Raw genomic sequence first — 11125 nt, 5'->3', positions numbered from 1 at the left:
TCACAATCTTGGAATTCAGAGCAACATCAATCGTAATTTTCATATATTTGATTGGTCAATAATGATATATCTCCTCCAATGAGGAAAGTTAAATTCCATATATCACAGTGAACTGTATTTCACAATAATGAAGAGCAATCTGGCTTGTATTTCCGGTAGAAGGGTTTACAAATCTCAGGAGGCAACTATAAAATGGTAAATATTGCCAATAATCACAATAAGTGCTGATGTTGCCATTGTAAAAATGGCAAAATACAGCATTTTGCCACAAGTGCCGGTGTTTAGTAATAACACACCTTGTTAGTTCGTATTTCCTCTTTCCTCGTGAAACGGCGATGAACGATACAATGATGGACAAACTGCGGTTCGTGGGCCAAACACCCAGCCTGAAAAGTTCTATCTGGGCCGCGATATCTATCTTAAAAATAAAATTGAAAGTGACTATGTTTGTGACTCTTAATCTCTTGAACCGCCCGACAGATCTCAATCAAATTTTCAACGTAGATGGGGTGCTGGGCTGGGCGTGTCTTTTAGCTATTTACTTTGACGGTAGAACTTAGGGGGGGAAGAGGGGGACATAGAAAAAATAAATAAAACTTTTGAATAATTACTTTTGAACCACCCAACCGATCTTGATCAAATTTTCAATATAGATGAGATTTGGTACTGGGATTATTTTTATCATTTGACTTTGACGAAGCAACGTCGGGGAGGGGGTGGAGGGGAATAATATACAGAAATCAATAAATATAAAAATAAAAGTGACTATGTTTGTGAATTACTACTCTTGAACCACCCAATCGATCTCAATCATATTTTCAACATATATGACGTTCAAACATGGGAAGTTTTTTATCATTTCATTTTGACAGTAGATCTTTGAAAAGGGGAAATATATCAAAATAAATAAAACTTAATAACTCTTGAACCACCCAAGCGATCTCGATCAAACTTTCAACATAGATAAGGTTCGGGCCTGGGATGTTTTCTTCATTTCACTTTTACAGTGCAGACAAATATATATTAGGATGGTCCAAAAAAATGTTTAGGAGTTTAATTCCGCATAGTTGCTAATATTGTTCCTTTCCTACAAGTGTATTTTACTGCAAAAAATCAACTCAATTGGATAATAGTTAAGAGTCGCTGAAGCGACACGAAGTTGTGCCATAGGAAGCATATAATTATGTCGTATATGAGACATTGGAGGTTTGAAAATTCAATCATTATAAAGTAAATTGTACTTTTTGCCCTACAAAATGAATTATTTATTATTATTACTAAACGTGCAAATAGCTATTACCAAAATTACCATTTAATGATTTCAAAATAAGTGAGATATCTCTAAATATGCAGTTGCTGTTCATTTTAAACAGAAAAAATAAGGCTATTAATGAACTTGGTAATTTTTCAAAGTGCTCCTTCGAGCGTCTGGAACACGCTTTCTGTGGTCCTCAACAACCTGAATTAGGCTCTGCATTTCACTTTCTTTCTTTGTGATTGACTCATTGAAATTGGACATAAGAGCGACTGAACGTTCAGAAGAATCTTTGACAACCTTAAGTGAATCGACGATTCGTTTGTCCTTTTAGAATTTGTCCGAGTTACTCCAGTGCTCAGAATCACATTGGAACATGAAATCGATATCAACTCGAAGAGAACGTAAGGCGCAGAGGCTGAATTAATCAAATCATGAAGATTCTTTGTTTCTAAGCCGTGACAGTCTGTGAGTTTTATGCCTCTTGAACTCCAATTTTCTTCACAAGCGTTAAGACGATTTATAATTTTCCACTTGTCCTCGAAAGATAACTTCTCAGAGAACAGTGAAAGTGGAACTGACTCTGCTACAAGATACCACAAGTGAGTTTGAAACTTGTTTATTGCAGAGTCAGACACAGATTTATTCTCTATGGCGTATTGTTTGATCTGCTTGAACAGAAATAAGTCGTTGACGGGGGCATCGCATGTCTTGGGACACGAAATCCATGCTTTCACGTATATGAGACTTGCAAACAAACACACTTCCCGCAGATTTTTTTCCTCTTTGACTGTAAGCTTAAACATTTCGCGGAAAAGCTATATCTTGAAGCAGTATATTACCTTTCCCATCCAACGAGCCATATGGTAAGCACCTGGTGACTTGAAACGGTACTCCTTTTTTGGAAATTCACCAAGTATCAACAGACAAAGCTCTATCATTTCTCTATAGTCATCACGGGGAACATAGCTATTATCTTCCTTATGTACAATACAATTTTGTAGAAACATAACAACTTCATTTTTCAGTGTTCGTACATATGACATGGTAAAGCGTTCGGCTCCAAGCGCCTTAAAATTATAATGCTTAAGGTTTGGCCAAAACTCCTGGAAACGTTGAAACAGTGGAATATTTGGATCTCTAGTAGGCCCAAACAACGTATCAAATACAGTGGAAATGATTAGTTCGTGGATATGGTGTCTGCAAGCTAAATACAATAAATTTCTTGCAATACGTTGGTCAGAATACAGGAACCTCTCATCATACCTGTATTAGCAGCTGTTCTATTACTAATGACCACAATGTTATCCAGCACTTCCCAAAGAACAACAAGTATGTGAATCGCTTTTGCTTGTGCCTCTGCTGTTCCAGATGGTAGTTTGGCAACACCTAGTATTTTGTTAACACCATAACCTGCCACAAGTACTGGCAGTCTATCCACAGTTGCTTTTGAATTCATTTTATTTGTTCCATCTGTCATCACCTTACTATCCCAGTGCAAGACTAAAGGAGATTTTTCACTGTTACGAAATTCCTCGCACACAGCTTTATCAATGGTTTCTCGAAGAGACTCTCGCTTTCGCTTCACTGTAGAATGTGACAGTGTTTCATCGTCGAGATTTTGGCAATCTGCTTTGGCAATCGTAGCCGCAAGTATAGTAAATTTTCTGTCCGAAAGATTGATACGATCTAAGGCTGAAGCAACATCTGAAGAGTTGTGCTTGGTTTGAAGGATGCATAATCTTTTAGATGCATTATCGTCATCACTAAGGTCTAGTTCTCCAGATGCTGTTTGATTTTCCTGTAGCTGCTTTCTGTAGTACGTAGGAATTTCAATCTCATAATCGTTATCATCGTAATCTTCATATTGTTCACTACCATCAATGTCGCTTGCAACCACGGGTGACGTACTTGCTGCAGCTTTCAGTCTTTGTTCTTCTTGTCGTGTAAGCTCTAATTCTTTTTCTTCCCTTTGTCTAGCTCGATCTTCCCTCCAAGTTAAATCAACATCAACCCCTGCCATCTTCATTTTCCGACAACTTCTCTGATCTCTCAGGAATACTTTATCCTCCTCAATTCTTATCATACGTTCCGCCTCTTTGTGGGCAATATCGAAGAGATGATTAAGTTTTTCCGTGAATGCCTTTTCTTTGGACTTCTGAGTTTCAGAATTTCAACCTTTGTTTTTCTTCAGGAACTTGCAAAGATTTCGTCTTGGATACAATATTCTGTTCGAAAGCTGTTGGGATACGAGCCTTGTTACAAATAATTAGTTCATCGGTGGTTACCTTCAGACTCCCAGGAACTGTTATTTTAAAGTATTATGGTAACGATAGAAAGTTTATGAAACATCACCTTCCGTAGGAAGAACTAATTCTGCTAACTTTTATTCAGGTTGACCGATTAACCATAAACAGGTTTTTTGTCGAGTAGATACTGCAGAAAAGTCTAAGAAAACACTTCAGGCCACTTCACTGTTACTTGTACACTCCGCATCAAACAAATTGCTACAGCTAACGCCGTGCAGATAGGCCACACCATATAAACTTTCTTATCCCATAATCGTGTCTGGTATAATCATGTCTCTCTCTTCTCCTTTCTTCTCTCCCATACTAAAATTAGCTAACGACATGAGCGCAATTCAATTTCAAACTACACATGCATTAGTATCGATATAATGAAATAACAAAACCGAGACGAAACTAGATTCATAAGTTGATGTAGGGAGAAACTGAAACACACACACAATGAAAAATTGAAACCAATAAATGTCTATTACACATAAATTCAGAAATGAGGCAGAGAGACAGAGAAGAAGAAGAAGAAGTAGAAGAAGAAAAGAAAAGGAAGAACAGATAAAAATGTGGAATTTAAACGTAGTAAGAAAAGAACCTTACATTATGAAGTTCCGTTTCCACAAATCCAACAGTAATATAGAAATAACATTTGTTTTTACATATTTTCTCAGAACTATTCGAATATGTAGAGGATACTTTAAACATTCATTATGTCACTTTCATAAAGAATAGCATACTCAATTTCCAGTAGGTCCTCCATTTTAGACTACTAATGCAAACAAAACAAAAAAGAAACGAAACGAAAAGAGAAAGAAAGAAAGTGACAGAAAATTGAATGAGTGCTATTTTACTGCTAAATTTCTATCAGAAATCTATATATATAAAAGAGAACGTACAAATCCTTTGTCCGCTCATCACGCTAATACGGCTGAACCAATTTCTTTTATTTTTGGGGGGTTATTAGGATTTGGACCCTAGATGGTTTTTATCATATCACTTTAATTTTCAATTACCAGTGTCTTGAGATAATTGACCATTCAGGTGTCCATTACGTACAAATCCTTTGTTAGTTCATCATAGGTATAAAAATAAACGTATTTATATGCAACCCGCATGACCGTGTCACTCGGCGGGTTAACATAAATGACAGGCGTTATAATGGTTTTTATCATATCACTTGAAAGCGAAAAAGTAAAAATTATCTAAGTAACAAAGTTTATTGCGTTCGGGGGTGACCGCAGCGAAGCGGGGCGGGTTAACATAAATGACAGGCGATATAATGTTAACATTTACTGCAATCTTCTATGGTTTTTATCATATCACTTGAAAGCGAAAAAGTAAAAATTATCTAAGTAACAAAGTTTATTGCGTTCCGGGGTGACCGCAGCGAAGCGGGGTGAACGCTGCTAGTATCCTATATTAAAAGTCCAAACTTTATCGTAATGAAAACTTACAAATCTTCACAAAGAAAATTGGATGTTCCTTATAGTTATAGCATGTTTCAAATTTCAACGTGAATAAAACACGTTGAATTATGGAATGGAAACAAATCTTGTGTCGAACTAGTATAAATAAAATTTTGTTTTCAAATAACCAAAGAGGTTACCATTTTCTATTCTTTTCCGAAGACTTATCTGTTCTGAACATCCAGCATCAATTTCCTCTCTTGCGGATATAACGAAATTTGCACAGATAGAATGAACACGCTAAGAGCTAAAACGGATCATCGTGTCAGTCGGATGATGTTGGTTAGGTTATAGACCACCACTGGGTCGAGGATTCAAACCCGTAGTGACCCGGTAATTCACCGAGGATTCAAACCCAAGCACCGGAGGTGAACGCTCTAACACTGAGCCACCACTGCATTTGCTTTTCCCACGGCCTTTCACTTCTTATATTCCTAAATTGTCTAATCTTAAGGGATTTTGAGATATTACTATTTTATGATAACAATTGCAACCAGTAATTTTTCTTCCTCCTCTTTTGCCTTTTAACGGTAATATATTTAAAAAATGCTGAAATACATAATTAAATAAGATGTTTCTACTCTTAAGGGATTTCGGGGTATGGCCATGTTATTTTACCAATTACAACTCCAACAATTTTTTTTAAGGAAACATTAAAAAACGCAGAAACATGTCTAATTAAAAACATAAACACAAAATTTCACGCTAATAACTTTAAGGGATTTCGAGATATGGCTTTCCAATTATAACAATTGTAACTTTACCCTGGTTTGTTCCCTTCTAGGGCAAATATCAAAAACGCTTACATATGTATCTAATTATTTTAAATGAGAAGTCCAAATACTGAATTTCATGTTTCTGAGCTTAAGAGATTCCAAAATATGGACATCTTATTATAATAATTATAATTCCCATCCCTTTCTCATTCCTACTTCTTTTTCTTCCCATCTAGGCCAAATATCACAAAACACTAAAAAGATGTGTATAATTATTTTAAATGAGAAGTTCATATACCAAACTTCATGTCTTTAACGTTCAAAGATTCCAGGTTATGGAGATTTTAAGATAGTAATTTCCACTCCTATTTCTCCCTTCGGATTTTTTTTTTGGGGGAGGGACCTATGCTCTGTCTAAATTTCAAGTTTCGAACTTATGCGGTATGTCCTGCCCGTTGATCAATCAGTCAGTCAGGACTTATTCTTTTATATAGGGCGATGCACAATAAGCAAATTAATGCCAAAAATATTATTACAAAAGCAGTGTATAAAATGGTATTAGCAAAGAACACGTTGTGTCACTGTATACATTATATTCATTCATTTGGCAAAATTTATAAAACTATGGCTGGCATAAGCAGGGTGTGGACCTACGGGCTTCTTGCACCCAACCGCAGATGACAAAATTAACCCCTTATTCTTTTACAATCGCTATTACAATTGCTATTTACAATTTACAATCCTCCTGCTTTGGAAATGAATGAAACTTGACATTCTCTTCACCAACTTTTCTATTCCATGTGTTCATTTTACAGCCGTACACAACGCGTGAGGGCATTAAAGCTTTCAAAGTCAATGTAACAAATACAGATGAGTTCTATTTATACAATATGTACACTACAAAATATATAATAATATTTACACATAGAAAATGTCATTAAAGACAAAGAAAACGCACAAAATCAACAAAAATACAACTAGCAACCTGTCAACTGAGAGGGCGCGAGAATAGTATCTTGTTCGGAGGATCAGTGATTTGGTGTTGAAGGTGACGTCACGCGAACGAAAAGGCTGCGCGTGGGTTTACCTTCTCTTAGTTCTACCATGGATTCAAATTGGGCAACAAGACGTATTCGAGGAAGATTTACAAATCGCATTTGGTCATATTTATTGATCGACTTGTATATGGTTTCACACTAGGGAATTTAGAAACTATACTCATTGATCTCCGAAATAAGAACTACAGGGGAAGCATTTCAATCAGTGGCACAATCATATATGAATGCGTTGTGGCGGAGGTTGAATCTTTGGCACCAAAGATTGTATTTTTCCCTTGGTGTCAAGAGTTCTACCAGAACGTAATTCTTTATCAAATCTGGACCGCTGTTCATAATTAAAGCCGCTATAGCCGGTCCCAAGTTTGTGCAGAGATATGGAGAGATACTACCTTAATGGTCACGAGTTCAATGCATTATGGTGTCTGAAGGGGGAGATTGAAATTCGGGAAGTATATTGAAACATGTTATTCTCGTTATATCCTATACCGATGGCTGGTATCGTTCTGCAGGTGCCAGTATACTATCAGATTAAAATAACCTTCCGGAAATGAAGGCTAGGGCCAGATCTCCAATAGGCAACTAATCCGAGTCATTGAATCTGGAAGAATACGTGCGACCTCAAGCGGCCTCATGGAGGTAGTGTGACCTCATACGGCTGCGCGTGGTCTTGGGTCCGGAAAGGAATATTCATATCTAACGCACTCTCTTAGTCTCAGGAGTGAGTGAGAAAGTGGAGTCACAGCCACGACGCTATCAGGGGAGCCACCGCTCCTAAATGATCATTGTCTTTCAAGACCATCTGCATCAGCCATTGAGTCTGGTAATGTAAGGTGAAGCTCTTTCGTAAATGCATGAAGTTTTTGTATTGCTTGAATGAACCTACCAAGGAAAAGTGTGGTGATCCCTCCCAAAGGTAGAATACACATACCATTGGGCTCAGCAGGTAGCATGGTTACAACATGAACGTGGTACCTCAGCACGTAACAGATAGGCAGTCCTGTACTACTTGGACGATAATACTATCGGGGAAGATGTGAGTCTACTGCTTGTAAAGGGATCGAACGGCGACAGGGAAAAGGTATCGATTTCATATATCTGGGTAAATGTTTCCGTTCATAGTGAAGGGAAGGAATCTCTCTAGGATAAGGTGCTGGTACCAACCCAAGTGGTGACCTACCAGGTTCCATTGAATCCTTGGTGAGATATGGGAATATCTCGACGTGTTCGTGGTGTATCTACACAGAAGGCGATATCCATTGAACGATAGAGATAGGCAGCTTGAGGCTCCTAGATTTGGTTGGACTCTGTCAGGCTGTGGTCAAACTAAGGGATGCGGTACCTGGTGATGCATTGGTGGGAGATAAGCTTCCTTATAAAGTTCGGGCGTCATGTCTGCAGATCACGAAAGAACCTGACTCACTAGGAGGATCGATAGGATAAACTTGTAGGTGCTCAGGACTTCTGTCTAGTGACGCAGTGGGCATATCTGACTCCTCTTGTGTGAGTACAGGAGTTATATTGCTTACAGGAGTGATATTGCTTGAGTAAGGTAGAAGGACAAACATTGTAGGTGTACCTCGTGCACGAGGGCAGTCATAATCCGAGAATGTGGAAGCACAAAATGGATAATAAACGGCGTTAGCCTATCAAAGTAGGCCAACGGGCCGCACCACTTTACCTAGACGTGTGAAATACGTGGTGGTAGACCTCTCCATTTCTAACCATCTGCATCATTAATGATCTGCTCTGGAGTCAACTCGTGCTCTGTAATAAAATACTTAATTTCATTTAAGAAATCTGTGGCTGTTGTTTGAATAGCTGAAGCATCAACGTCGACTCTCGTGCTAACTTTATGTGTAATCCTATGCGAATTTTTTTTGTTTTTTCGTTTGAAGCGTTTTACCTATGATTTGGACGCGTTGAATTATAAGATGTGTGGATCAAGTTATCTCTTAATATTGTGCGAAGATGTGTATCGTGCGATAGTGAATAGTTACATTGTGTTGTCTCTTGCAATGAAATGCTTACATATAATGAAATGAAATCTTTCAGTTCTACGTCCCACGTTTATGCCGGCCAGGCTAAAGTGGATCATGATGAGAAATAAATGCAATGGTGGAATGAATGAAGTGAGTGTTAACGATAAACCCCTAAACACCCACTCACACAGTGTTTGTCCACCACAAAGTTTACTTGGTGCGAGCAAGGATCGAACCAGGGATCCCACGCACCAGAAGTAAGCGCTCTACCACTGAGTCACCACGGCCCTATATTAGTGAACCTAAAGAGAGAACTGCTGGATCAAGATAACACAAAACCATACTCGGCTCGAAAAACACAACAAAAAATTTAGACCTTGATAGAATTGAGCTTGTGCTACATCCGGTATATAGTGCTGTCCTAGCTCCTTCGAATTACTAACAAGGGAACATCTTATATTCATAGTAGCATTGTCCAATCAAACAATGCACAATCGATGGAAGAGTGTTGAAAAGTGAGAAATCCAAAGTTTTACGGGCCGACACCCAGAAGCGCAGGAAATATAGAGGAAGGAAGGATCTAGAATCATGTGAAGATAGCAATGCAAAAAATACACTGACACAGAAATAACTTCAAAATGATTAAAGTAACCAAAATGACATTTACACAACAGTATAGTAAGCAAACATTGTACCCACAAACATGCTCAATAACATCATATGTAATGCAGTGTTGCCAACTGAGCACAAAATAAAGTTTTGTTAAATGGTTCAGAACACAAATTATAACATCTACCAAATCTAATTATAAGTAGAATCATACATGTAAGGTCGTGATGTACAGTGTTGCAAACGTTTTAAGATAGGCCTATATGAATTCCTATATGAATCTCGGATGTAGAAGAGTACATACAGTAGGCTTACACGATTTGAACTAGTTGAAACCAAAATATGAGACCATAAACAAGAATGTAAAACTAAAGTACAAAAATAACGGACGAAGCACAGTGTCGAAGCATTTTTGCCAAAGGAAAATGTCAGAATAGTACTAAAACACATCACATAAGCTGAAATGATCCATGCCCTTGGATGACCAAGTGATTCGCAGGCTCGATGCTGGTGCACATGTTCGATTTCCGATTGGAGCGTTCTGCAACATAGTAGTAGTTGGAATCCTACATTAAGCTAGATCCTAGATGACTTGCCCGATCTTAGCTCGTTTCGAACGTGAACAGTAGGAATTCATATAGACCTATCCTCAAACGTTGGCAACACTGTACCTCAAGACTTCATAGGTATGGAACTACTCATAATTAGATTTTCTAGATGTTATAATTTGTGTTACGTGCCGTTTAAAAAAACTTCATTTTGTGCTCAGTTGGAAATACTGCATTTCATATGATGTTATTGAGCATGTCTGTGGGTACAATGTTTGCTTACTATACTGTTGTGTAAATGTCATTTTGATAATTTTAACCATTTTGAAGTTAGTGTATCTTTTGCATTGTTATCTTCACATGATTCTAGATCCTTCCTTCCTCTATATCTCCTGTGTTTCGGGTCTCGGCCCGTAAAACTTTGGATTTCTCACTTTTCTTCACTCCTCTATCGATTGCGCATTGTTTGATTGGGCAATGCTACTATCAATATAAGATGTTCCCTTGTAAGTGTTTCGTTCCATGGCGTCCTTCCTGAAATCATTATGCCTTATCAACTGCCAGAGCTGGAAACAGCAGCGACTGCTTTCCTTGGCCTCGAAATATAAAAGGTATTATCGACATGGAATCGAGAAACTGACAAGAAGGTGGCTGCAGACAATCCAACACAAGGGGTTGTATTTTGAACATTAAATCTGCTTTCATTGTACTGTAATAAATATAAATATGTTCATTGCAAGATTTACATGACTCAGACTTGTAATAAAGTTTAAGATGAATCAAGAATTCGTCTCTCGCCACCGATATATATGTCATGTGAAGCAAGATGATTAATAATTAATAATATTATCAGTTAGCATTTAATCAATCTGCTACATAATAATGAATGATTACTAATCTCAAGGTGAATACAGACGTTATAATCTGATCCTGTCAACTTTGTTCCATAAGACTATTTTTAATTGATTTTGAATTTACCGTTCCTTTCAGCATATGAGAGTGGGCTTAAAGATTAACGGAGAATCCAAGCTTCCCTTGTGAATCCAACTCGGTTCTTCTACGCCAACAGCGCGTACGGTAACCGCTTAGCCACGAGGGAGCTCTTCATAAGACTGACTCTTCTTCGCCTTCAAGTGGAACACGATATATGAAACAGCACGGCAGGTTGGTCGCATATCTTCGCTGTTCTTTCCTGAA

This window comes from Thermobia domestica, chromosome 8 (genome assembly GCF_964235325.1).
Source record: "Thermobia domestica chromosome 8, izTheDome1.hap1.1, whole genome shotgun sequence".
NCBI classification, from domain to species: Eukaryota; Metazoa; Arthropoda; class Insecta; order Zygentoma; family Lepismatidae; genus Thermobia; species Thermobia domestica.
The sequence above is the reverse complement of the archived record's forward strand: the minus strand, read 5'-3'. Positions refer to the sequence as shown.